General features: G+C 46.6%; 1 protein-coding gene across 3 annotated transcripts in view; it reads right to left on the bottom strand.

Annotated features, from left to right (window-relative positions):
* DHRS7B (dehydrogenase/reductase 7B) overlaps positions 1-23,720 on the bottom strand; it is a 158,371-nt gene that overhangs the window by 130,895 nt on the left and 3,756 nt on the right. The window contains exon 2 of one of the 3 annotated variants that reach the window (XM_077448776.1): positions 6,098-6,246. The exons of 1 other annotated variant lie outside the window; for it this stretch is intronic. The gene's annotated coding sequence lies outside the window, so the exon portion shown is untranslated. Of the gene's footprint in view, positions 1-6,097; positions 6,247-14,439; positions 14,527-23,720 lie in introns of those variants that run through there. One more of the 3 variants, XM_077448775.1, reaches the window with a different exon arrangement.

The raw sequence follows: 23,720 nt of genomic DNA, 5'->3' as shown, positions 1-23,720 counted from the left end.
CCCCTTCTTCTGGGCTGTATCTATGACCAGACCCAAGTACCTTAATCCTCTCTAAAGAAGATTTCTCTAGGTTGATGTCATAAAGTGGCTTTAGCGTTCTGTCTTGCGCGTTTCCTCCCCCAGGACTTTTTTTTTACCTCTTGAACCTGACAGCAGAGGCCGACGCGTTTGCCTGGAGGCTGATGCCCTGAGCACTGGAAAAATAGCTTTTCACAGCAGAAGGAAAAGCAGCCAGGAGCTTTTGCATGGCGCTTCGGCTTACCAACTTTTTAAACCATAAGATTCTACGCATATGTACCAACCCAAGCGTAAGGCGAGAGGTTTGAAGAATAGAATTTCTGACTGTGTCATTTGTAAAACACAAAGCCGCTGGCAGATCAGCTCATTTCTGGGCCTGCTGTTCAAGGAACACCTTGAGTACCTGTTTCAAATGGTCTCTCAAGAATTGACATACCCCAATTGCTGCTCCTGCAGGTTGAGCCACTGAACCCGTCAAGGAGAAAATGTTTAACAGGAATTCCAATTTTTTCATCAGTTGGATCCCTAAGCATTTGTGCATTGTCAACCAGACAAGTCAAACTTGTATTCACAGAGGATATTGCAGTGTTAATTGCTAGTATACTCCACACCTTAGAAAAAAAAAATTCCTCCATAGGCTAAAGTGTTAAAAACTTTTTGGGAGGAAAAAAAGTGCTCATCTGAGTGGCTTGCGGAGGCTTTAATGAACCCAAACAGAAAGTGGGCTCTTTAACGGACTTTCTTAAGGGTAGCTTAAATGTGGAGCGAACACAATTTCTCAGCATGTGAAGCTGAAGAAGCTCCTTTCCCACTTAATCCCATGGAAGAGGAATCAACAGCCTTTTCACTGTCCCCTGAGGCGGATTTGTTTTCCCCCTCCCACAGCTCCTCAGTTTGAGGACCCTGGGTGGTAGAATGTGTTTTCTTCCACTCCTTGAAGATGCGATTAAAGCAGCCAATCTTTCCTCTAAACCACTCATAACTGAGGAGAAGATCTGCTCCGTTATATAGACAGGGGCTGAAGTGTCAGAAGCAACTGCAGCCCCCGATGACCCTGATGGTTCTCTCTGGCAAGCCTCCTTATATCGGGATGGTGTTGCAGAGGGAGGGTCCTTAGGACCTGAGGGCGACCCCTTTGTGTCCTTGGCCTTTGTGGTATTAGAACTACCTCCTCTGATCACAGTGCTGAGCACACACACAGAGGTACCACCAAAAATGCACCCACTGCTGAGTAATAGTCTAGCTGCTATTAAGCTCAGCCTGATGCTTTAAAGTAAAATGTGCCTGGGAATTGCTGTGTCACCAACTCACATGTCACTCGTCCGCTCTGTGTCCCTCCTAGCTGTATGCACCTGAAAAAGGTGCATTTTATAAACTATGCAGCCCGCGTTGTGGACTCTCAATTTGCGCCAACGCCGCTAAGCCCCATCCTCCATTCCCCTGACCACCCACGCTCCCCCCTCCTTCATCAATTTTAAAATTAGACTGTTTCCTGCGTGAGCGTGCTTCCCCCTGCCTGGAGGAAGCTATCCAGGGGGGGCATTCCTTGGAGAAGAAACCCCCCCCCTTTCCCATGACTTTACTTGGAGTCTGGGCTGGGGGAAGCGTGCAGACAAGCATGGAACAGTTATGTGCTCTTGACAGCCCCCGGTGCTGACTATAGGCATAGCAACGTTTACTTTATCCACTTCAATACTGGCACTCCTCTTTTACATGTAAAAATCATAATTTTTTTTCTAGAAAATTACTCAGAATCCCCAAAAATTATATATTTTTTTAGGAGACACCCTAGGGAATAAAATAGCGGCCATTGCAATGCCTTTTTTTGGAAAAACAAACAGTTTCATGAATTAAAAAAAATAACAAAACAGTAAAGTAAGCCCAATTTTTTTTATAATGTGAAAGATAATGTTACGCCGAGTAAATAGATAACCAACATGTCACGCTTTAAAATTGCGCACACTCATGGAATGGCGCCAAACTTTGTTACTTAAAAATCTGCAGAGGCAACGCTTTAAATTTTTATTATAGGTTACCAGTTTAGAGTTACAGAGGAGGTCTGGTGCTATAAATGTTGCTCTAGCTCTAACGCACATGGCGATATCTCACATGTGTGGTTTAAACATATGTGGGTGGGACATGTGTGCGTGTTCGCATCTGAGCGCGAACACGCACACAGGGGCGTTTTAAATTTTTAAATTTTTTTTTATCACTTTTATTCCTATTACAAGGAATGTAAACATCCCTGTAATAGGAATCTATCATGACAGGTCCTCTTTATGGAGAGATGCGGGGTCATCTCTCCTCCAGGCTATAAAGGATGAGATCAGGAAAAAAAAAAAAAAAAAAATCACCGATCTCATGCTGACAGCTACGACTGCAGCTTTGTTTACATGGGACGCCCGGGCCTCCGATGGTCATAGAGATGACCGGAAATCTCTATGGTCGTCATCTGGCAGTGTCCGATTCTTTCTCAAGGCCCCCGATTGCACAGCAGAGACCGGAGAAGTACCAGATGGCGGCGGTGGGGGATGTCCCCTCCCGTTGCCTATAAGAACGATCAAGCGGCGGAACTGCCGCTATGATCATTCTTATCGTGCACAGAATAGCTGCCTGCAAACAATGATACTGAATGATGCCTGTAGCTACAGGCATCAGTCAGATATACCCGCACGAAGTCAAGGACGTGGTTAAAGGAAAAAGCCCACAAGAATTAGAAAAATTTCTTAGGAATCACCCTTACCTTATCCAGCTGCAGGGGTGGCAACAGACCCAATCTTCACCTCTCTCGGTGGGCTCCGTTTAGAAAACCTTGAGGGACTGGGGCCCCCTTTTTTCTTTTTTAATCAGGAGATGCACAGCCCTGGGCCTGTAAAAAGCACCCCGCCAGGAATATGGCTGAAAAAAACAAACAAATACTGGATCCCAGCATCCAGCTCTGCGTTTCAGGTAAAACTTTGTTTCTTTGGACATGAGACCCGGGTACCATTCAATTCGGCCTGGAAAAGGCACTTTGAATGGATCTGGTTGCATGGCTTGCTCCAGTAAGGAATATTACACTGGAGCTCAGCACAGCACATCTTTAATCGTGACCAACACCTAAGACACTGGGAAAAAACTGAGGTACTCCTGGTAAGGGGAGGGGTTATATGGGGAATTGAACTTTCTGTTCAGGGTGTGCCATATAACCCATACAGTTATTACTGTGGCACTGTGTTCCGTGATGTACGATAAATAAATCTTTGTACATTCCCTGAATGAAAGAATGTCCTTTGAAAATTTCACTTTTAAACATTCAGTTTTAAAATTAATGTCATTTCTGAACGAAAACCACATACACGGTCTGAAAATTCCTTTGATCAAGAAGTTTCTATTCTGCTCCTTCAAATTTTCCCCATCACTGTGGTAGAAAAGAATGTCAATCTGACGATTGTTTTGAAGGACAACCCTTATTTATGAAAGCTGGAGCGTGCAAAAAATCAGGCTCACGCGTGATGCATTTTTGGAACAGGGTCAGGGAATGCTTTTTAGCATTTCCCACGCATAGGGCAGCCCATTCAAATGAATAGGCTGCTGGAAACACATGCACTCCATCATACCTGTATGGTGTGAACCTAGCTTTAAAGGGGTTGTAAAGTTATTTATTTATTTTTTTAAATAACACACATGCCATACTTACCTCCACTGTGCAGTTCATTTTGCACAGGCTTCTGAAGTCCCCCAATGGTGATGGTACCTCCTCCCCCCCACATCAAGTGCCCACACTCGAGAAGGCTCTTCTAAGGTGGACACCTGTGCAGGCATGCTCCCGAGTCCTGCTTCTGTGTAGTCAGACAGAATGCGGGACTCGGCCCGCCCTCCCCCGCATTATTGGATTTGATTGACAGCAGTGGGAGCCAATGGCTTGCACTACTATCAATCTATCCGATCAAGAGCCAAGACAACGGGCAGAGAGGTAGATCGTGTGTCTCTGCCGAAGGAACGAACAGGCTGAGTGATAGACTTCCGATACTACGGCAAAGACCATGTAGAAATGAAAGAGCACTGGATAGTGTAAAACCTGCTATTTATTGTATTAAAATAACACTTGCATAGATAAAAATGCACATATCAAACAAATTTGGCAGGCAACATTGGTCATCATGTCCAGTACACACAATGACATGGGCACAGTGCTCCGTCTGGGTTTTAAAGGTTTTACACTATGGTCTTTGCCGGAGGTCTATCCCAAGGCTGCCTGACCGAATGCGGCTCTATATGGGGATTTCCCAAAAGCCTGTCAGACCTGCCTTTAAATTAGAGGGTCCGGGCCACATGGTAAGCATGCACCTGACTCCTTTGGTGGCGATTAGCCTTTGAGGTGAAGGCTGTTTGGTTTGGCTCATGCTCCAAGTTGGAACAAGAAGAACCCTCATGTGGATGTTAAACAGAGGCAAAATTTGCAGTTCTGCCCAAAGAGGAGGATCAAGTCTGCTCTCTTTAAAAGCAGCATGACCTCTGGTGCCTTGATGACTGATGAAGGTTTATAGCTATGGCATTGTCAGCCTGAATTCTGGACAGATGTCCTCTGAATAGAAGAGCCCAGTACTGAAGGGAAAACTGAATTGCCTCGCATTCAAGTATGGGAAGAAGATACAAAGTCAAATTTCCTCTGCACTGAGGAGGCGTTCAAGACTGTTCCCCAATCCAATAAGGCTGGCATCCATTGTGAGAACCTTACACAACTGTAGAGGAAAGGGCTTCCCTAAATTCAGCACCAAGTTCGAAAGATTCCACGCTAGGAATAGACTGGCTTTGGGGTTCAGACAAATAGGGTTGTCCAAGAACCGAATCGGTTTGTCCCATGCAGTCAGAATGATGAGTTGCAATGGTGAAGATGGGTGTATGGTAGGCAACCATGAGACCCAAGATCCTCATGCAAGCAGGAATTGAGAGCTTCCAAGAGGGTCCTGGCATGAGAACAAATAAAGCAAAGTTTTCCCCAGGGAAAAAAAAAGGTTCTGGAAAGGGCAGTGTCCAGTGTCACACCCTAGTACCTCAATATGCAAGATGGGTTCAGCGATAACTTTTTCAGGCGAGGATCAAACCAAAGCTCTGCAAAGCCTGTAGCATATGGTAGATGACAGGGAAGGCAGGTCCTTTACCCCACAACATTAACTACCTTAGCAAAAGTAGAGCTAAAATCAGGGTAAGCACTTTGGTGAAAACCCAAAGGCCGTTGACAATGATAATGGTGTCGCTCCAGTTTGCTCTGCCCAAGAGGTCGATAGTGCCCGTGTGGAGTGAGCCATGGGGGAAAAAGGACATTCCAGTCTCATAATTTTGTAAGCTTCCACAATAGCCCGTTTTATCCATCTCGCAATTGTGTTCTTTGAAGCTTGCGACCCCAATTTTTTACCCGCACGTAAAATAAATAGTGCATTGGATTTTCTAATGTTTTTTGACATCTCCAGATACTGAAAAACACAGGCTCCCACATCCAGTTGGTGGAATTCTACTTCCCTTGGATTGGTGGGAGGCCCACAGAACGAAGGTGTTCTATGGAATTTTGTCGCTATCTTGGAAAAAAATCCTAGGTCTGCATGTAGCACCAGCCTGTCTTCAAAAACTTGTAAAATAGGCTCTTTTATAGAAAGTGCCCGAAGCTCACTAATGCGTCTAGCTGTGGAAATAGCCACTAGGAACACTGTTTTGAGCATGATCCATTTTAAGGAGGGCTCTTCTTCCTGTGACCATTTTACCCATCCCTGTAGCACAATTGACATGTCCCATTTGGGTAAAATTTTAAAAGGAACCTGTTTAATTCTGGCTAACCCCTTAAAGAACCTGCTAACTAGTGGGTCTAATGCCAGGGTTTGCTCTAGAAACACAGATGGGGGCCACAACTTGTACCTTCAAAAAGTACTAATGGCCAGTCCTTTATCCACGCGGTCTTGTAAGAACTGTTAACAATTTGTTAAATTGTAAGATACTTACTAATTTAACAAATTGCTTGGGTTAAATAAAATAATAAGTGAAGCCTTCGCGCTACTAATTACAGGTCAACAAATGTATATGAAGAAAAAATGGAATTACGTACCGGTAATGTCCTTTTCCAGGAGTCTTTCAGGACAGCCACCTTAGAGAGACACCGGCTCCTCCCCTCTGAGGAAACACCGCCTTCAATTTCAAAATTTAAGCCTCCTCCTCCCTTAGTTCCTCAGTTCTTCCAGAGTACCTCCGGCCAAACTGGGGAGACACAAGAACACGTAATTCCATTTTTCCCCAATCGTCTTTCAGGACAGCCACCTTAGAGAGGATAAGCGAGTATATTACCTTAGGGTGGGACTACTGCCTGTAGCACCTTTCGACCAAAGGCTTGGTCTTTGGCTGACAGAAGATCCAGTCTATAGTGCCTCACAAACGTAGAAAAACTGGACCACGTTGCAGCTCTACAGATCTGTTCCGGAGACGCACCAGCCCACTCTGCCTGAGAAGTTGCCACGGCCCTGGTTGAGTGTGCTCTAATGCCCGCTGGAGGATCTAATCCCCCTGCCACGTATGCCTGCCCAATGGCTAACCTTAACCATCTAGCTATGGTACGTCTAGAGGCTTTGGAACCCTTCCTGGCCCCTGAAAATAAAACAAAAAGTGAATCTGTCTTTCTGAACTGACTTGTGCAGTCTAAATAATAAAGAACACATCTTCTAACATCTAGTCTGTGAAACATGTGTTCCTGTTCTCTAACTGGATTTGAACAAAATGTAGGTAGCACGATCTCCTGCATCCTGTGGAAACTAGAAGCTACCTTAGGCAAAAAGGCCGGATCTATCTTCAAAACCAGACGATCCGGAAAAGCCTGAAAAAAGGGAGCCCTGACAGAAAGGGCTTCGAGTTCACTTACTCTTCTTGCTGTAGTGATCGCTACCAAAAACACCGTTTTGAGAGTGATCAGCTTTAATGAGCAAGATTCTAACGGCTCAAAAGGTTCCCCTGTGAGAACCTGTAAAACTAAAGAAAGATCCCAAACCGGGAAGGGGGAGCTTGAAGCTGGTCTTTGCCTACCTAGGGCCCTGAAGAACCTTACGACCCAAGGATCTGACGCTAGATGTTTCTCTAAAAACACGCTCAAAGCGGAAACCTGAGCTTTTAGTGTTCCAAGCGCTAACCCCTTATCCGCCCCTGCCTGTAGGAACTCTAGAACGGCTATAGGGCTATGCACGTTGAAGGAACCCTCTGAACACCAGCTGTTAAACCGTTTCCATACCTTTAAGTAAATGGACTGGGTTTCCTTTTTCCTACAGTTTAGAAGAGTGGCTACCAACCGGTCTGAGAAGCCCTTGGCTTTTAGCAATTCTTCCTCAGAAGCCACGCTGCCAGGTTCCATCGTCCTACCTGAGGGCAGAACACCGGACCTTGAGACAGGAGATCCTCCTGCACTGGGAGAATCCAGGGGGGTTCTACAGACAGGCCCTTCAAGATCGAGAACCACGGCCTCCTGGGCCAGTGAGGTGCAATTAGAATGAGGGTAGTGTTCTCCACTTGAAATTTCCTTAATACTGCTGGAATGAGCACTGGAGGGGGGAAAGCATAGCACCTGGAGAAACCCCAACTCTGTGCTAGTGCGTCCACCGCCAATGCCCCGTCCCCCCTGTTTATGGAGAAGAACGTTGCTACCTTCGCATTTTCCCTTGCGGCAAAGAGATCTATTGCAGGAATCCCCCATCTCCGGGTGATCATTTCGAATATTTCCTGCTTGAGAACCCAATTGCCTTCTCTCAGAGTTCTCCTGCTGAGAAAATCTGCCACCTGATTTTGTTCTCCCTTCAAGTGGACTGCTGAAAGGGACAGGATATTTGCTTCGGCCCATCTGAGGATGGCTTCCGCTAGGGCCCATAAGGACTTGCTCCTGGTGCCCCCCTGTCTGTTGATGTAAGCTACCACTGAGGAGTTGTCCGACCTTACCCTTACGTGATTCCCCCGAAGCTCCTTCTGAAAGGTTCTGAGAGCTAGATCTACTGCCCTCAGCTCCCTCCAATTCGAGGATCTCGAGTCCCTCTTTTCCCAAATACCCTGTATTAATTGGGAGTCTAGGTGTGCCCCCCAACCTGAGCTGCTTGCATCGGTCGTGACCACCCTGGAGGTTGGCATGACCCACTCTAGACCTTGGGACAAATTTGCTCCCTTCCTCCACCACCAGAGGGACCTCTTTACCTGATCTGGAATCGAAACCAGAGAATCCAAAGATTCCTGGCTGTGATCCCAAACCTTCAGCACAAATAATTGTAGAGGGCGGTAATGTAACCCTGCCCACTGAACCGCTGGAAGAGCGGATGTCAGCAACCCTAGCGCTGACATGATCTTCCTTATGGAGATCTGGTGGTTGCCCTGAAGACACAACAGAGCCCTGTCTATCTTTTGAATTTTTTTTTCCAAAGGAAGAAAGACCCTTTGTACTGTTGAGTCCAACTCGTACCCTAGGAAAGTGACCCTCTGGGAAGGGATTAAGTTGGATTTCTCCAGGTTCAGGAGCCAACCCAGGCTTACTAACAGGTTTCTTGTGACCTGTAAATCCTGAATTAATTGTGCTGGGGAAGGGGCAAACAGAAGGAGATCGTCGAGATATGCGATCACCGAGATTCCCCTGAGACGCAGAAATGCCAGAACTTCTGCCATCACTTTGGTGAAGATTCGGGGGGAAGAGGATAGTCCGAAAGGAAGCGCTCTGAACTGAAGGTATAGTACTTCCATTGGAGTTCTCACTGCCAGTCTGAGAAAACGCTGGTGGGACTCTGCGATTGGAATATGCAGGTATGCATCTTTCAGATCTATTGATGCCATGAAGCAGTTCGGAGGTAGGAGTGCTTTTACTGAGTAAACCGAATCCATCCGAAACCTTCTGTAGGTAACTGAGACATTCAGGGGCTTCAGGTTCAGGATGAGCCTGAACTTTCCCGAAGGCTTGCGAATCACGAAGACGTGAGAGTAGAAGCCTCTGCTTGTCTCTCCTTCTGGAACCCGTACTACCACCTCCTGTTCTTCCAACTCCTGAAGAGAGGAAAGAAGGGCAGATGATTTTTCTGCGCATTTTGGCAGCTCGGTGACAAGGAACCTCAGAGGAGGGAGTTCCGAAAACTCCAAATGGTAACCTCCTCTGACGATCCCCAAGACAAACTGATTGGAGGAAATCATTTCCCACTGTGGGAGGAAGGCCCCCAATCTTCCTCCCACCGTGACCCTGTCACTGAGATTTTTTGGGCTGTTCAGGAGGGCGAAAAATTGCTCCCCCGGGTCCCTTGCTTTTGAGTCCCCAACTTTTCTTCTGCTGAACCGTACGGGGTGGTACAACCCTTTTCTGGGGACGAGTCTTTCTTTTGGCTTGTTCCCCAATTTTCCTTTTAACAGGAAAGGCCTTTCTTTTGTCTGCTGTGCGATCTAGCACCGCTTCAAGGCCTGGTCCAAACAGTAGATCTCCTGTAAAGGGGATTCCACAAAGTTTAAGTTTGGATGCATTGTCTCCAGGCCAGGTCTTCAACCATAAGGCTCTCCTGGCAGAGTTGGTCAGGGCCAAGGACCTTGCCGACATCCTCACGGATTCCGCCGAAGCGTCCGCTATGTAGGCTATCCCTTTAAGAAGCATGGGAAAGGAGGATAGAATAGTCTCCTTTGCTGTCCCTGCTTCAATGTGTGCGCTAATCTGGGTGAGCCAATACTCCATGTTACGGGCCACCACCGTGGATGCCATGGCTGGCTTAAGATTTCCCTGTGACGAATCCCAGGCCTTCTTAAGAAGGTAATCCATCCTTCGATCCATAGGGTTAGACAGTACCCCCATATCCTCAAAAGATAGATCAGTGTGTCTGGACACCTGGGAAAAAGCAGCGTCTAGTCTGGGAGATTTATTCCAGACGAGAGTCTCTTCCTCCGAAAAAGGAAACCTACGTCTTAATGCCCCAGAAAAGAAAGGTTTCCTTTCGGGATCCCGCCATTCCTTCTTGATGGTATCGATCAAGACGTCATGCACTGGGAACACCCGCTTCTTTTGTTCCCCCATGCCCTTGTACATCCGATCATGGAGTGACAATGTCTTAGTTTCTTCTTGAATACCTAAAGTGGTATGAATCGCTCCCAAGAGCTCATCCACATCCTCCAGGGAAAGCTTATACCGCGAGATTCTGCTGGATTCCCCATCCAGCATCTCTGCGTCAGACTCCCCCTGGGAGTCTGAAACGACACTGTCAATTTCCTCCTCAGCTTCCTCCCTGGGACCCTCTGAATTCTCTCCCCTTGCAGGAGGAACATCCACAGGGCTGGATGGTACACTCTGCTGCGCTGGTGTAGGAGTGCTCGGAGGCTGGGGCCACTGAAAACTGGAAAAAAAGTTTTGGAAGGACTGAAAGGTACCAGAGAGTTCCTTCATAGAAGCTACCAGATCTGCACCCTGCTCTACTGCCTGTTCCTTAAGTAAATCCTCAATACATTGTTTGCAAATAGCTTTAGACCAAGAGTCTCCCATAGACGTTCTACACGAAGGGCACTTCTTCTTAGAACCATGGGGGGACTTGCTCGTGGCTTTCTGAAAGACACAAAATACAGGAAGGGGCAGCATGAGCCTAAAAAACAGCAACACCAGCGCTACATAGAGGACCACCGGGAGTGCCCCCCCTAGGATCAACCATCACCAGGATCCCAGACACACTACCCTTCCCCCCGACCACCAAGGAGGAACACCAGTGGAGCTACTGGATACAAGTAAGGGAACACCTCCCCAGGTTTCCTCTTACCTTCGAGTGGCTGGTGCTATTATCTCCAGGAGTTTTTGAAGCCTCTGCCTCGGACATTCTCCCGTTGAGGAAGCGTGGTACGAATGCGCCTCTAACAGGTACCTGTGCAACTGTGAAAAGAGAGGCCGCACCAGCCGAACGCTAGGTTCCCTTTCACGTGCCGCGTCCGGAACCGGAAGACGCGGATCGAACGAAGGGGTCCGCCCCCACCGGAACTGACGTCGCCCGCCTACCGGTCCGGCTTCCAGCTCCCAGCCGGCTGCGTACACAGGGGGGCCCTGGACGCCTTCGTTCAGCACCCCACTGGGCGAAACGCAAGGATGAACCTCTCCAAAGACTTCCTGCTTTCCCCAAGCGAAGATTGGAGTGCGTGTAAAGGTCAGTCGAGTATTCAGCTTCCCCAGCCGACTGGACTGTTTGTTCCGTTGAAACCCCCGCGGGTGAACGAACGGACGACCCCATAAACTTCCCGCTTTCCCCAAGCGGAGTTTAGGGTATATGGACAGTACGAACACTTCAGCTCCCCGCTGATAGGACTGTCCTGGACCGACCGATGAACGGTCGGATAGCCGAACGGGGCCAGGGCTCCGCTCGGGTGGCTTCAGTTTCACCAACCGAATTTAGCCTAAGGTTCCTTGGCGATGTCTCCCCGCCGGAGGAAACACCATAACTGAGGAACGAAGGGAGGAGGAGGCTTAAATTTTGAAATTGAAGGCGGTGTTTCCTCAGAGGGGAGGAGCCGGTGTCTCTCTAAGGTGGCTGTCCTGAAAGACGATTGGGGAAAAAAGAGGGGTGATATTCCTCTTATAAACCAGTGCGTAAATACATATATTTAAATTACATATAAAGAAGAAAAAAAAGGTTAATAATAAATCGTTTAGCATGGTGCATACATATGTGAATAAGCAAAAAACTGCACTTAACCAATAATTTTATACGTGTAGATATGCAATAAAGTGCTAGTGAATTGCAGCTGGACCTAAATTATATTACACATAATACCACAATAACAGTTATAGATATGGAATGGTCCTGCGCAACCTAAAAAAGTTACTAAAAAGTGCTAAGTGCTTAAAACCAAAATTAACATACGTGCATAGAGAAATATATAAATGCATAAAAAAAGTCCCAAAAATCAGTACCAAAATCTTGGTTTGATAGCATCAGATGCATTCAAGGAATGGTATAAAGAAAGATGTTCATCTAAACACAGGAAACTTGCTTGGGTTACCTTCTTTCTACTGGAAAGAAGTGTTTTATCACCTTGTCTGAGAGCCCCTTAGACATTAAGAGGCTCTCCTCAGACGCCAGGCCAATAATTTCAGGGTCTGTATTTCTGGCAACAGAACTGGGCCCCAGGACAGCAGATCTTCCCTCTCTGGCAGCACGAGGGGAGGTACTTCTGTCAGGCCTAGCATCATTGAGAACCATGGTCTCTTTGGCCAATACGGAACCACCAATATTATCGTGGTCCGTTCCTGAAGAAATTTCAGGACCAGAAGAATCAATTTGAATGGAGGAAAGGCGTAGCAAGTGCGAAAACGCCCAATTTTGTGCAAAAGCGTCTATCCCTTTTGCCCCTGCTTCCCTCTCTAGTGAGAAGTACACTGGAACCTGGGTGTTCGTTCTCCTAGCGAACAAATCCACCCCTGGGAGACCCCATTTCTGCACTATCAGCTGAAAGATTTCCTTGTTCAGGGACCATTCTGACTCGCACACTTGGTATCGACTCAGAAAATACACCAGGTGGTTGTCCACCCCTTTCAGATGGACTGCCGCGACCGACCCTAGGTTCTTCTTGGCCAAATACAAGATCATACTTGTTAGTCTGATCAAGGACGGGCATCTCGTTCCTCCTTGTTTGTTTAGATATGAAACTGCTACCTTGTAGCAGTGTACGTGGTGGCCGCTCAGATCTCTGGCAAATGCTCTTAATGCTTCCCAGATAGCCTGTAACTCTCTCAAATTGGCCGATCTTTGGGACTGTGCTTTCCCCCGGCATCCTTGGGCTATTTTTGACCCCCAATGGGCCCCCCAGCCCCAAGCACTGGCATCCGTAGTGATGCGAACAAACACTGGAGGAGACCACCATAGACCCTGTACTAGGTTTTCCTCTTTCCTCCAGCACCACAAAGACTTTCTGGTCTTTGAGGATAGGTGGATAATTCTGTCCAGGGATTTTTGTGCTCCGTCTCAGGCTGATACCCTGAACAGCTGGAGACACCTGAAATGGGCCCTTGCCCTAGAAACCGCAGGAATTGTTGCCACTAACAGACCCAGTCCCGACATAGCTGAGCGGACCTAAGGGCCTGGTATGCTCCTGGAGGGGGAACCCATGCCGGTTTTTTATTTAAAATTTGGCGTGAAGTTCCCCCTTGAGAGTTGATTATTCTGTGAGAGAGGCGACATTGTCGCTTCAATATAGGTGGAGATCTGACTTGGAGGCGACTTCCATTTAAATCAATCGGTACAAGTCGCCTAGAAGTCAGATTGAAGTAGTACAGGAAGCTTTTTTGTAGTCAGAGCGACTGCTGTAGTGTACATTAACACGGCTCCATTAACTAACATTGATTTTCTCAACAGCGCGACTTGGAGCGACCTGAGGTCGGATCCCGAGTTGCCCCTGTGTGAACGGGTTCTAAGGCTTGGTTCACACCTCTGCGTTTACTGCTTTTTGCAGAAACTCACAACAGGGGTGACACCTGTGGCACCGCTAACACCACCCGCTGCCCCGTGTCTCGCACCGAGGCTGTGTCAGCGGAGAAGAATAAAGCCGCCTCCCCCTCCTCTCGGTTTACATCCGCAGAGGAGGAGGAGCCCAAGGGACACACACCGCAGTGTGTGTGTGTGTGTGTGTGTGTGTGTGTGTGTATCTGCTGTTCTGACTGAGGTCTGTATTGGGGGTGTCTATGCTGATGGGGGGGGGGGATGTCTGCACTGGGGGGGTCTGCACTGATAGAGGGGGATCTGCACCGAGGTGGGGGTGTCTACCGAGGTGTGAGGTTTATACTGAGGGAGGGGGTCTATATTGATGGAGAGTGGTCTGTACTGAGGGGGGACTATAGTTGGTGGGGGGGGGGGGGGTGACACAGACTCTAGTGACGCCACTGGAGCAGTGCTCCCACCATGTCAGAGGGAACACTAGAACGGACAGGCTACAGAGGATCCTCCTTTTTAAAGAAGTCATTCTGCAGTGTTTCCTGGGAATTGTAGGAGGTGCTGTCCCGAAAGAAGATTTGGAAAAGTGTGCTTTCAGAAGTATTTATGAATTCACCCAATGCTCTGTGAAGATTAGACAAGAGTCACCATGTGTAACATTGAGTTGCCAGAAAAAAGCATTTCTACACAACACTCAACTGGTTGCAAGAAGCACTATCTTTCCCATTTATAGGAGCTTATATTCTTTTGTATTAATGTGACAATCGGCATAGTCATTTACAAGGCAGACTCAAAACACACTTAAAAAAACTTAAAAATGATACAAGGACAAAAGGATATTTGGATCCAAAGGATTATCCCCAACTCCCTTTCCAAAGAAGGACAGGTGAGAGCTAAACAAGTATCCAAGGGCAATATAAGTGTAGGAGAGGCAATCCATAATAATGGGACAAGAAGTAAATCATCAAATTGTGAAATGCAAACACACATACAGACTTACAGTCACAATACGTTTCCTCTAAGTGGCGGCTAGCAGCCTTCTTGTTAGCTTCTGTTCTCATAATGTCACAGGCAAAGCGGGTTCATGTGACAGTACAAGAATAGAATCACAGAAAGCCAAGTTCTTGAAGTCAGTCTAACAGGGATAGCATCAGATATGCTTGTAATGTATATCAAAATCCACTGCAGGTATCAAGGACAGAAACAAAATATACATGATTAGAGCCTTGCGTTGTTTTTGTTTTTAAAGCAGTTCATAATTACTGTAAAGCAAACCTGTATTCAGTTTGTTGGAAAAAAAACAAAAAAAAACGCACATGCACACGGAGATTTTTGTTTACAGGCTTATGTAGACTATATCAAATCATGTGTTTTGGTAAATGCATGTGGCCAATACTTGCAATGATAGGATCTATTGATCCTTTTTAATTTTGCATGACTTGATTTAGATTTTTCCCTCATTTAGGGCTCATGCACACAGATGGTTCAACTCGTACAGCATGCAAAAAAATCCAACTTTTTGGGTGTAATGCCGGCCATACACAGTTCGAATTTCAAAAGAATTTTCTTTCGAAAATCGTATCTAAGAATTTTCGTATGAATTTCGCACCATTAGTGGGCTGCAGCAAAAGCCGATTTTCGTGCGGAAATAAAATTTGAGGAATCGGACATGTTGGAAATTTTTGGAAAAACTAACGATTTTCTAATCAATGATGGGAGAATCGTGTGAGAAACGTAATAAGAAAAGAACATTTATGGAGAGAAAAGAAGATTCCCGGCCAAGAAAATTATTTTCTGTAACAACATGAGGTGAAATTGAAGGCTTGGTCGGCTGAATTTCGAAAATCAATGGTGGCATCATCGGATCACAAAAAAAACGAATTTTCTGATCTTGAAAAGAAAATTTGTTCAAAATTCGACCATGTATGGCCTGCAGTAGGCTCAGTTCACACTAATGTGTTTGATGCATTTTGCAAAAAAATGCAGTGACTTTTTTATTTTTTTAATTTATTTTTTATTTTTTTTTAACATGGGTTCCAATGGAACACATTCACATGAATGCATTTTTGTGCCTCTGTGTTTTTGGAAAGGGTCTCAGACTTTTTTCCCACAAAATGCAGCATTTTGCATGTAATAGACTTCAATGGACCCACATCTAAAATGCAAGTACTGCGTTTTTACCGTGTCGGGGGGCGGGGGTATTTATACCAGGCCCTAGTATGAATTTGGAGGGGGACCCCCCATGCCAACATTGACAATAAAAAAATCCTCCGACCCATCATACCCCGGGTGGTGATGTCACGAGGGGGCGGGGCCTCCGAATTACATCTGATTAACACGCCCCATAGTTATCTAAGAAATTATTGGTATTGGCGCGGACAGATCAGCGGGACACAGCATCGGAGGAGGGTCCTCGTGGGAGTGGCGGTGGAGGAAGAACACCGGAAGAAGAGTCATTTTAAATAACAATATACTACTTTTTTCTGGTAAATGGGTATCGGGTACGATGTACCCGATACCCATTCACATGGGGGGGGGGGGGGGCTGGGATCTGGTGGCCACCTTGTTGAAGGGGGCTTCCAGATTTCAAAAAGCCCCCCCGCAGCCCCCCAGACAACCACTGGGCAAGGGCACACCAACCATGTTGAGGGCATGCGGTATGGTTCGGAGGGGGGGGGGCACTCGCTCGTTTCCACCCTTTCCTGACCTGCATGCTCAGGTAAGGGTCTGGTATGGATTTTGGGGAGCCCCCACACCATTTTTTTCAATTTTGGTGTGGGGGGGGGGGGGGGGTTTGCTCTCCGAATCCATACTAGACCCAAGGGCCTGTTATGGACCTGGGTGGGACCCCAAGCTCTTTTTTTTTTATTTTTTTTAAGCCGCTAATTTTTTTTTACATTTTTTTTTACCAGTCAGCTGTCAGTGGGGAAGCCCGCTGACAGCTGATGACTCATGAGTTGGTAAGGATGCGGCGGCCGGCTTCCCAGCCCCCTCCTTAGCAACTAGCTATATACAGTGTAAAAAAAAATGAACACACAAATGTGGCAAAATTGCAGTAAAAACATGTGTCCAAAAACGCGTCAAGCACCGCAAAAATGCTCAAAAGCAATATTTATAGATGTGAATCAAGCTTATGGGAGGCACATGTGCAGCTCGCTAATAGCTGCTTGTCAAACTCAACAACAGCCTGAAATAGATGATAAGTTGATGCTGTTCCTAGCGGTACTCAAGTTTGGGCATGCATTCAGGGATATAAAACCCCCACCCGAGTGCAGGAATGATCAAGTATTTTCTGTAAAATAAGATTTTTTTGGATTTACCTGTAGAATAATTTTCTTGGGGTACATCATACAGTCTGCAATACTCGATCAAAGAAAGTGTGTTCTGCAACTTAAAAAGTTATGGACCCCCCCCCCCCAAAAAAGTCAGCATCTACAAATACAGTAGCTGCTGACTTTTACTATTCGGGTACTTACCTGTCCAGGCATCCACTGGTGCCCTCACCCAAGCAGATTCTTGAAAATCGGCTCTTGGTACTGCCGCTGCAAAGCTGGTTTCCTACTGTGTATGCGTGAATTGCGCTGCGTGGGGAAGGAGGAGGGTCCCAAACTTCCTGCTCACTTTGCCGCCACAAACTGAGCCAGAAGTGGAAATGGGTACCTGTCAAAACCTTACAAACTTAAGCTACAGATGCCTGACTTCAGGAAAACACCTGATAGCACCAACTACATCCAAGGTATGCAGAACCTTACTCCCTGACGTCTGAGTTTTAAGACAGAAGAACAGCAAGATAAATGTCCTAGTTGCGATGGAATGAAAAAACCACCTTAGATAAAAAGGACAGATGAGGCCCGAGAACCACCTTGCCACGGCGGAGGACAAGTAACAGTTCCTTACAATAAAGCGCAGTAGATTCTGAAATTCCTCAAGCCGAAAGAAAATGGCAACCAGAAAAAAATAACATTCCAAGTCAGGAGGACTAAAAAGCAACATCCTGGATGGGTTCAAGCGGAGATTCCCAAAATACAGGAAATACCAAGTTAAAGGGGAGGGCCACCCTGAAAAACAAAAAATTGTTAAAAATTACAAAAAATCTAAAAAAAAAAAAAAAAAAAATGAAAAATATTTTTTTTTTTTACTTACCAGAAATGCCTGTTGCTAGGCACTTTATCCTAATCTTCCTCTTCCTCCTCCGCGGAGATCTTCTGTCTTCTCTCTTCGTCGCGGCGTCTTCTGGGTAATGAGTCGCGCTGTGTCCTGGGAACTGTGTGTTCCAGAACACAGCGCGTCCCATTCAGAAAGCGCTGCGGGACTCGCGCATGCGCAGTAGCTTCGGGACTCGCGCATGCGCAGTAGGAAACGGGCAGTGAAGCCATAAGGCTCCGCTGCCTGTTTCCCTTACAAGGGATGGCGGCGCCGGGACCCGAGAGCCGAGGGACGGGTCGGCCTCGGGCGGCCGACATCGCGGGCGCCCTGGACAGGTGAGTGTGTTTATTAAGTCAGCAGCTGCAGTGTTTGCAGCTGCTGACTTTTTTTTTTTTATAACCGGCCCTCCGCTTTAATGTGGTTGTAAACCCTCCCCCACAACTTTGTCCCATGTAAATCAGCATAAAAAACCCTAATGAACACTGCTTGTTTAGTATTGTTGTAATCCTTTTTGTTCTTTAGAATGAAGTCACTGAGCATGCCCAGATCTCCCCTCATTTAAGGCACACTCTCTATGTCTTATCTATCTGTTATCAGGACTTCCTACAGCACAACACTTAACTCCCAGGAGACTTCAGACTCATTCAGAGCTTCTTCCTACACACCATGTGACATGACATACAATGTAAACCTACCCATTACTGCAGTCTTATCAGCTGAAGCTGATAAAACTGACAAAGGGAAACATTAGATGTTGGCACAAGTAAATACTATGAAATAAAACAAGTCAGCTATGAACAGGGAAGCAGGGTTGCCATAGAAACGTTGGATTGAGAAGGAGGCTTGGTTAACAGTACAGGAAGTGCTCAATGTAAGGGCGGAAATACACTCCACTGTGGACTCAGAAAACAATACTTAAGATGGCGCTGCCTAACCCCTGGAAACAAGTTTTTTTAAGTTTCTTTAAACAGTAAGTAATATGCGATTTGGGCTGGATTACAGTGGCTATAGTCCGATAATTACTTATTATAATGGACTAAATGAAGAGAAGCATCAGAGTGGGAGAGTTTACTTCCTCTTTAAAGGTCCCACAATGTCCACGGAATCTCAAAAAAAAAAAAAAAAGGAAAAAAAGAGAAGTATGGGGTCCCTCCCATCATACTTACCTAGGTGGATGCAGCATCGCACTGATGCTGCATCTGTTCCCCGGCACCTTTACACTGAGAACCGAGCGATCGGACACCTCCGATGGCTCGGTTCTCTCAGCCCTCTGTTCTGCCCCTTTGTTCTCACTGGATTGCTGAGCTGTGGAGGGGAGGGGAGAAGCCATCTCAGGCTTTCAGCAGCTTGCTGAAAGGCTGAGACAGGCATCAGTCCAGGCACCTGGCGGATCCAGAATTTATTGTCCCGATGACACGGTGTTCGGACTGATTCTTGTGACATTAGCAGAGAGCGGAGTTCAGACCGCTCACTACTGAAAATGGGTCACAATAGTGCAAAACGGATTGCACTCCTGTGACCCATAGGAGAAGCCCAGCCAAACAAGCTCAGGGTGGGACTTCTCCTTTAACCACTTTAACAATTACACATGACTTCTTGTACAAAACATGAAGCAACTAGTCTCCAAAAGAGGGCCCTAAAAGAACGAAATCTGACCCTTGATCACACTCAAGGCCATTTTCAGATCAACACCAGGAAGCAATGTACTTGGAAGGATAAAATTTCTTAGCTTCCCATCAAGTAAAATACGATTTCCAAGGCTTGTGGTATATCTTCCTCAAATTCACCTTCCTAGCTTTGGGCAAGGTAGGGACAACTGAATTAAGAAACTCCGTTGTCTTTCAAGACACTGGCTTCAGCCAATGACTGTAAAAGTGTATGGAAGATCAGACTCTGTAATAGAAGGTTGAGTGGATCTGGAAGAGTCCAAGGGTTGTCCGTCTTAATGTTCACAAAGCCCACGTTCTCCTGGGCCAGGCCAGAGTGATCAAAACCATTGGAATTCCTTCCATTCAAATCCTGCAAAGCAGAAACGTAGGAGATGGCTTAAATAAAGGAGAACAGGTCCCATGGTGTACCAAAAACATCCAAACACTTGAAGATCCCTGGTCCTGGAGACAAACCTAGGCAGGATGGCAAAATATCTCAAACACACCTGGGTGAAGAGTCCACTCCCCTGCAGACAGACAGTTGATGGCAAAGAAAATCTGCCTGACAATTTTCCATGCCTGGAATGTGGCCGTCAGACAATGTGGGAACATGACAGCCAAAAATACAGTATGAAATCCACTCATCCTCCTGAGCAGCCTGACTTTTGATGCCTCCTTGGTGATTTATGTTGGCATTGTCCAACTGAGCCTTTACAAAAAAGCCCTTCAGCCGTTCCAATTCATGTAGCAGGGTATGATGAATCACCCTCAGTTCCAGGAGTTTGACGGGCAATGACTCCTCCTGTGGTGACAAAGTCCAGAACTCCTCCCAGCCCACCAGGATGGCAGCTGTTGTCAAGACCCTCCAGGACAGAGGGAGAAAATATTTACCCATCTCCAGGATTCAAAAGGCGATCCATTAGTTCAGAGAAAAAGTCTTGTGTCCTCTTGTCCCATGCCGCCAAAAAAATGAAGATTCCAACAGGGAGCCAAGCCCAGAAAACGGAGGAGCCAAAGTTATTATGAGAGTGACACTGGACCGCTGCTGCCACACTCAGATCATCAAATGATAAAAACAACAAATTGGAAAGCACAAATCCAGTAAGTGGCGAGGAATCAATTGGAAATGGAATCCATTAAAGATTTAAAAAACAGTTTATTGCTGGCAAAACATGTAACCAAAACAAAGTACAAATAGGAATGATCAGGAAAGCCAAACCCACTGTGATAATGCTAGCAATGGAGCGAAAGATGGCTTTCCCGCTTCCGTGGGGGCTGTAGACAGAGGGGGCTACAGACCAAGAACGCCGCCAAGACATTCCTTTGGAGTGGCCTGAAATTATACTGGACAAAAGGCACTACTTTAAAAAGGAGGCAACCATTTTTCCTACAACCCTCATGCAAAAGCAAGTCAAATCAATCTAAACCCTGACAAACCTAAGGCCAGAAAATATCATCTCCACCGTCAACCCCCCCCCTCCAAAGGGCCCAACACTGGCAAAAGGAATGCTTCTTGGCAGTGGAAGCAGTGCCTGGTTTTTGAATCGTAGACTTGATGGGCCAAGTTGGCAAGTATTCTGGAAAGCTGGAGTGAGATGCCCCAGAAGTAGCATAAAATACCAGAGGCGGAAGGGAGACAGAGCTGCAGGGACTATACAGAGCCCCAGGAGATACAGTACACAGAGAAGGTGGGTGGCTACACCAGGTTTGTCCAAGCTAAAAAGGTATTTGGGACCCCTCACCCCCTACAGCCCCTCCTTTTTGTTGTCTATGAGATACCTGCTGACAAGTAGGGACCCTTGCTGGGAGCAGTAGTTCAAGTCAGCTGAGATGGCACAATTAGCGCCAGTGCTCTGGTGGTTACTCCGGGAGATTAGTCTTTCTAATCCTACCAGTGTCCCACTACCCCCAACAAGAAAAATTTGTGTGACCTCTCTAATACTTTCTGTGAACTGTAGTCACAAGGGTAATCGCTCTGGTGCAAACGGTAGTCAACAAAGGCAATCACTCTGGTGCAAAACGTAGTTGCACAAAGGCAATAACTGTCAGGAGTATGCGCTCTCTGCACGGTTGTATGGACAGCAATTCATGCAAATATGCGGCCCCTCTGTGCCAAATATGTGGCCTGAACCAAGAGGTTAATGAATGCAACGTGTTCTGTGATTGGACAGGCGAAGATTGTTGCATTGCTGCCCTGCCTCTCCACCTCATTCAATCACGGAAAGCACAGCATTCATTGAGAAAACATAAAAGGTTGTCTGATTAGCACCTTAGCCAAGCAAGCAATTCCCTGTGGTTACTATGCAGCCATGTGATCCAGAAGACAGCACAGATCACTGTGGTAGCATATATATATATATATATATATATATATATATATATATATATATATATTTTATTTTTTTTTATTTTTTTTAACACACACAGCATCTCACAGAAGTGAGTACACCCCTCACATTTTTGTAAATATTTTATTTTGACATCTTTTCATTTGACAATACTTAAGAAATGACACTTTGCTACAATGTAAAGTAGTGAGTGTACAATAGTGTAAATGTGCTGTCCCCTCAAAATAGCATCCTCTGGGACTGTGACATCATAAGGGGCGGGGACCCAGCACATTGTCGAGTCAACATCTCAAGGAAGAAGAAGAAAGAAGAAAGAAGAACGGTGGCGATGACAGAAGACTGGGCCACCGCTAGTAAAAGAGCTGTAAGAAGGAGCGGAGGCCCGGCAAGAAGAACTGAAGAGGGGGACAAGACCCCCGAAGTCGTAAGAAGGAAGAAAACTCTCGGACGGCGGCGGCGAAGAAGAAAGCCGGGCTCCTCCGCTAGTAAAAGAGCTAGCAGAATATAGCGGAGGAGTCCCTTGAGAAGACCCCCCAAGATGGAAGAAGACCCCCGGAGCTGTCCAATAAATTATTTAAAAACCTTGTGTTGTGTTTTATTTAAATTTTTTTCACCAGGTGAATGGGCAGGGGTACATTGTACCCCATACTCATTCACAAAGGGTGGGGGGCCAGTATCTGGGGGCCCCTTATTAAAGGGGGCTCCCGGATTCCGATAAGCCCCCCGCCCGCAGACCTCGACAACCAACAGCCAAGGTTGTCGGGAAGAGGCCCTTGTCCTCATCAACATAGGGACAAGGTGCTTTGGGGTGGGGGGGCGCACGGCCCCCGCTCCCCAAAGCACCACCCACGTTGAGGGCCCGGGGGGGGCTCACTTGTCCCCACTCCCTTTCCTGACCGGCCGGGCTGCGTGCTCAGATAAGGGTCTGATATGGACCTGGGGGGGGGGGGGGGGGGGGACGACACCCATGCCGGTTTTTTTGCGTAAGGCTTCCCCTTTAAATCCATACCAGGTGACGGGGCCGGCGAGGTGTCAATCTCGCCGCCGAAGGCGGTGACATTGACTTCCTTCGCTAGTCCCGTCTACCTGGAGTTGCATTCAAAATGAAGGGACTTTCCTCCGTGTGTGGACAAGGCTGTTCATTTCAAAAGTCCGGCCATAGTCCGGCAGTTTGTCCACCGCACCTAGTCCGCCGGAAAAGTCCGGTCGTGTGTGGGCAGGTCCGCTCGTTTTGAAGTCCGGAGGTTTGTCCGCCGGACTAAGTCCACCAGATAGTCCGATCGTGTGTACGCGGCATAAGTGTCTGATTTGTCCATCGCAATATTGCAGTCCCGCTATGAATCTCTGATTGCTGCTATTACTAGTAAAAAAAATGTCCCCGGATTTCATTTTAAAAATCTGGTCACCTTACTATAGTGTGAAAGGGAATCTAGCGATAACACTTGCTGGGAGGGACGCTAACTGGCATTAACTTTGCTAGTGACACTACAGTGATCATACTGTACACAGTACTAATGGCACTGGCTGGGAAGGGGTTAAAAATCAAGGAGCAACCAAGGGGTTAACTGTGTGTCTAACAAGTAAATTTTACTAACAGATCTATCTGCTTTTTCTCCCTGAACTTATTGATATAAGAAACAGACAGCTTTCTGTCTGTGTACTGCGTTCTGTGTGTTTGTCAGCAAAAAAACTCTGTACTTTGATTGGCCATAGCCAATCAGTGGGTTTCAGCCAAAATTACAAGCTAAAAATTACTGACAAACTTGTACGGTGTTGAATCACAGTAAAGGGAAGCAAAGGGGTAAGAGAAGCAAGGGGTGTGCCCATGCACACTGTCAAACTAGGACATGCACAGTGACGTATCCGTACATTGCGGGGCCTAGCTGTGCCACCCATTTGCAGTATATCTATTGTTAGCAGGTTGGCAAGCAGTTAAACTAAATAGGTTGCTTTACACAGTTAGGATTTGCATATAATTTAGGCTGGGTTAACAATTATGCGAATTGGGTGTGGGTTTCCCCGCAACCAATTTGCATGACGGGAGACTGTGACCAGTTCTCAATGGGGCTGGGTCACATATCTCTGGGGCTGCTGCAGGCCACACTGCAGAAGAGTCCTGTGCATCTTTGGCTCAGTTT

This window comes from Lithobates pipiens, unplaced genomic scaffold (assembly GCF_037356315.1).
Source record: "Lithobates pipiens isolate NorthernLeopardFrog02 unplaced genomic scaffold, aLitPip1_a1.2 Scaffold_22, whole genome shotgun sequence".
In the NCBI taxonomy this organism is placed as follows: Eukaryota; Metazoa; Chordata; class Amphibia; order Anura; family Ranidae; genus Lithobates; species Lithobates pipiens.
Note: the sequence above shows the minus strand (reverse complement) of the source record. Positions and strands in the feature narration are given on the sequence as shown.